Here is a 5,202-nt window from a genome sequence, read left to right as displayed (position 1 = left end):
CGACCGTTATGTAACTGTTGCGCCATCCAGGCGCACGTGATGCTCTGTCCACGTCTCATCTCCGTGCGCCAAGCCGCCATAGTGGCCCATCGAGCGTCAGTATCGATTAGCCTCCTCACATGTGACACACGTGAGTATAACGCAGTTCGTTCGAGCCGCTGAGACGATTATTAGTTTTTTTTTGTGTGTGTGGAAGTAGAGGAATTATAATTAATCGGGAGCGTACCGGAGGGAAACAAGACTTTTGAGGGCCTGGAGATTTATATGTGGAGACTTTGCCGGGGAGCAGACAAGCGGGAAGTAGGGTGTCGTTCCGTTGGTGAGTTTCATGAATATTTTTTTGGGTTGTTGGGAACCATTTTTGTAGTTTTCTCATCTCAGGGTTTTAGGATAATAAATTATTGATTTTGAGGTCTTGCTTTGTGCGGTAGAGCTTAAAGAACGCCTAATAATTGCATTAATCGCCTGGCAGGTTTTGCGAGTTTTGACGCCGCGAAAGATTTCGCATCTGTCTCTCTCTTTCGATGGTGTATTTCACGCTTCTCTCTCGAACCCGTAAGGATAGCTATGTCACTTAAGTGAGGGAATATTTCAGAAGTTTTGCGTTAGGATTTTGGAGTAAAAGCCGTGTAATATCCGACTTCAAAGGCACTTCTGCGCTAGACGCCTCCTAGAACACCTCGAGCTTTACCTTTCGGTCTTGCCAGTCGTTATGACTTAGTGAATTCGATGTTTCATTTATTTAAGAACATTTCGGGATTTCTTGCGTTCCTTCGATTTTCTCGGGATATAGTTGTTTTCATTTCGCTCCGATCGTTTTCAATATTGCGTTCACCGCCTCGGGATGAAATATCCCTGAAAATACGGAGTAATTAGGATTTTTGAGTGCCGATGGCCTGTTAAAATTTATTGAATTTTTTTTTCTCTGCGCGTGTTCACCACCCTCGTTGGAGACATTCTCATGCGGTTTTCGCTTCCAGGTCGCGCCCCCGTAGATTCTATGTGCCGCGTCCGTCGTTTTAGCTACCATGTGTTCGTTTATGCTCTCGAGCCCGCGCGTTCCCGAGCATTATGTTGCGCTAGGTTTTTCATTGTAACTTGCGTCTGCGGCGCCTTAGGAATTTCGGGTTTTCTTTGAAATCCTTACTCTATTACGTTCATCGTCGGGGATGATTTTTGAAATCCGGGATTGAGAGTAATTTTTCTTCGTTACTGCTAAATTAGCCAACTCTCGTCCGATATTGAACTCGATTTTCTTTTTTTTCCCTTTTTTTTTTCTTCTCAGTTGTCCCATTTTTGAGGTTACTTATTGTATTTTGGATTTTTTTTTTGGGTCTCTCTGCGTACATCACGTAATATTAAGTACGGTGTGATATTATTGTGATATTGTGGAATTATTGTTATTAACTTTGAATATATAATTTTTTTTTTGGTCTCTCTCCCTCAATCTCAGAGCGGATCATGGTTGCTTTTTTTTGAAAATTATCACGATTATTACTCTTTTGTTGAATTTGTGAGACAATATAGACCCGTACATTTCAGCATTAAATTTTGGCCTTGCGTGTCTGTCTTTTAGGATAAGAGCCCAGTGACCCGTTCTCCACCTGAACCTACCCCTCTCTCCACAACCGACACCCTGAGCAGCGCAAGCACTCTGTCACCTTTCCCTTGGCCCCCTTAGGTTTAATTTTTGTTGTGTTCAAATTTTTGGTTTCGTTGTACTTTTTTGCTTCGGTCTAATTTCGGTTTGTTGTTTCCGTCGAGACAAAGAACAACTGGCGCCCATAATCATCGAGTTTCAGTTTTCTGACATTGCCAAGGGAAAAGGGCGAGTTGACGTCCGTTTTTATCCCCAGTAAAAATTGGCCACGTTACAAACCATATAAAAAAGTACTTCGTGATTTGGCTATTGGAAAAAAGTGCCTATCAAAAAAGAAGATTATCATTCAGAGAGGGGGGTTCCTCCCGCTGCTTTTAGCACCTATACTAGGTACTTTGATTTCAAACCTCATTAGTAAATAGTAAGAGTGAAACAATCAAAAGACATGGAATATGCGCGGAAGATGATACTTGTTCCAGAAGACAGGATTGGTGCCATTACTGATGACAGGGGTCAGACACTCATGACGTCTGATAACCGTATCACTACGCCAAAAACTGTACAAACACAGGGAACGCCATTGTCACGTATTGATAATGAAATGAAAGAAATCTTAGAATCGGGTTCATACGCTGATGAACGTGAGAAATGGAACGCATATCAACAGATTTTACAATGTTATGTCAGTTTGGTACACAATTCTCACCAGTTGTCGATGGATACTGAGACTTTTGATAGCCCGAAAGAATCAACCTACCAAAAACATGCTCAAATTTCACCGATTCGGCCACGTTTTTCCAGTTCTCGTGTGTATGATTACACTGACGATAATATTGAATCAAGATCAATAATTGAAAGTGTGCCGAAAAGANATTATCTGACACAAGAAGAACGAGAAATTGTAAAATTGAAGTCCAATGACCTCCTACAGAGTGGTGGTAAGGATCTCGTGAGTGAAGGGGAAGACAATCTTCAACACGGTGTTTACGATAGTATTACAGATTTGTTCGATAGTATGAACGGAATGGCATTTATGAGAGATCATGTAAAATTCATAATGAATTGTGGTGGCTACGTCTCTGTACAGCGGATCTGTGGTGCTTCCTGTAGAGATATGTTTCATATTCTGCACTTAGCACATTTACTGAAGACACTTGTCGGATTTGCAGATGAAGATAAATGCGTAATAGTATGCGCCCAAACACATACGTACGAGGGACAGACACCCGCTTCATTATCACGAGGCCTCCCTCAACGTATGTACGTATACTCGGATATATGCGAAACCTATATAACCGGTGATGTACACACCCCGTTAATGCGTATTGTACCATTAGATATTGATAATTCTAAATACGGGGGAATGAAAATCAAGGTATTTTCACAACCATTTTATATACCATTACTACGAACAAAATTTCAAACGATCGAGATAGATATAAGAGATGAGTATAGAGCACCGATACCATTCGAACACGGTACGTTAAGTGTGACACTTAATTTCAAACGCACTGAATAATCACGGATTATGAACACTTACATTTTCGACGAGATTCTACAATCAGAGGGAGGATACAGTACAGGTGACCATGGGGGTATAAGTCGTGTGTACATAGGTAGTGCTAATCAAAAAGGACATGGTATTGGTAGTTTCCTAGGTGGTTTGTTCAGAAGAATACTACCACTACTCAAGCAAGGAGCATCCGCTGTCGGAAGAGAGGCTCTGCGTTCAGGTGTGAATGTCATAGGCGATGTTCTCGAACGTGATATACCTCTGAAAGACTCTCTAAGAAGTCGTGCACGGGAATCAGGCGTCAATTTGAAGAGGAAGGCAGAGGAGAAACTTGATATTTTGAAGACTGGTTCTGGATATAACGGCGGGAGTATGTTATCATATCCTCATTCTACGGTCAACCGTACTCCGCAACAGTCTAAACGCCGCAAGTTAACATCTGGAGGAGCCAAGAAGAAGAAGAAACCGCAAGTGTCGAAAAAAGCAAGAGGAAAAATAAGAAGAAGCCTATAAAAATTAGATATCGGAAGAAGAAGAAATCACCCAAATTACGAACAGTGGCAGATATTTTCGCTTAAAACATGGCATTCTTACATACTCATTCATGTGAGGGTGTGGAAAGTGAACTGGACTTATTTTCTTTACCTCCAACGCAGACAGCCATCGAGTCCTCATACGATATACACTCCAAGCCAATAGCATCACTTGTGGATACCTCACCCATCGAGTCCGATATACCAGGATACGGTGATGAGTACATTGACTTAGCTCATACACGGTTATTTTTACGTGTTACGATACCAACATTAGTGACAGAGAAGAACCCTGTACCTTTGGCTACTATCGGCCCCATCAACAACTTATTACACTCGTTATTCGATCAAGTGGATATTTCCTTTAATCAGAAAGCCGTGACGCCTGCCAATAATGCATATGCTTACCGCGTTTATATAGAAACCCTTCTAAATTATGGCGCCGATGCGAAGAACTCGCACCTGAGTAGTGTGTTGTGGTCAGATGATACAGCTGGTAAGATGGATGACGTCGGTGAAGGTAACAAGGGTTTAAGGGTACGTAGGGCTTATTTAAGCGATGGGAAAACAATCGATCTCACGGGCCATTTACATTGTGATGTGTTCAATCAGGATCGAGCATTGTTAAATGGTGTAAATATTCATATCCGATTGGTTCGTTCAAGAGACAATTTTTGTTTAATGGATAGCACAAATAGTCCATTCACCATTAAAATAACAGAAGCTTCGTTGATCATCCGGAGAATGAAGGTGAGTCCTGGATTATTATTATCCCACCAAAGGGCCTTATCGAAAACAACAGCCAAATACCCTGTTACAAGAGTTGAAGTCAAAAGTGTCTCAATACCATCTGGTGTTCGTGGTCATTTCATAGATAACTTTATAACAGCACATCTGCCAAAACGCATCATTTTTGGATTTGTCAAGAATTGTGCATTTGTGGCTGATAAAAAATTTAATCCCTTTAAGTTTCAACATTTTATTCTGAATCATATATCCGTATATGTGGACGGGCGTCAGATACCATCGAAACCTCTACAGCCAGAGTTTACTGTGAATAATTTATATGTGGAGTCGTACCATTCCATCTTCTCAGGCACTGGTATACATTTTCTGAACGATGGTAATGGTGTTCACCGTGGAGATTACCCTCATGGGTATTGTCTCTTCGCATTCGATTTAACACCAGATTTGTCAGCTAATGATAACTCACACTGGAATTTGATACGAAGCGGTAACATGCGCATCGAGGTACGATTTGATGAAAGCTTAGTTTCAACGATCAACGCTGCAATTTATGCTGAGTTTGAAAGTGTCATAGAAATTGACTCAGCGAGACAAGTGACCCTGGACTATGCATACTCATCAAAACATTCGGTATCATGCTCAGCGCATGCGCAGCTATTACTGCAGTATCAGCAGTTTTCTGAAACAACGGATTCGAATCGCTGTTCAACTGTACAGTTGTGTGTGAATATTCAACGTAGAAGGTTGAAAGGAGAGCATAGCAATGGCCTGCAGTAATTCAGATTCGGCAGCAATTATTCATTACGAGG

Source organism: Diachasma alloeum, unplaced genomic scaffold (assembly GCF_001412515.2).
Source record: "Diachasma alloeum isolate Michigan unplaced genomic scaffold, Dall2.0 Dall_scaffold_01422, whole genome shotgun sequence".
Lineage (NCBI taxonomy): Eukaryota > Metazoa > Arthropoda > Insecta > Hymenoptera > Braconidae > Diachasma > Diachasma alloeum.
The sequence above is the reverse complement of the archived record's forward strand: the minus strand, read 5'-3'. Positions refer to the sequence as shown.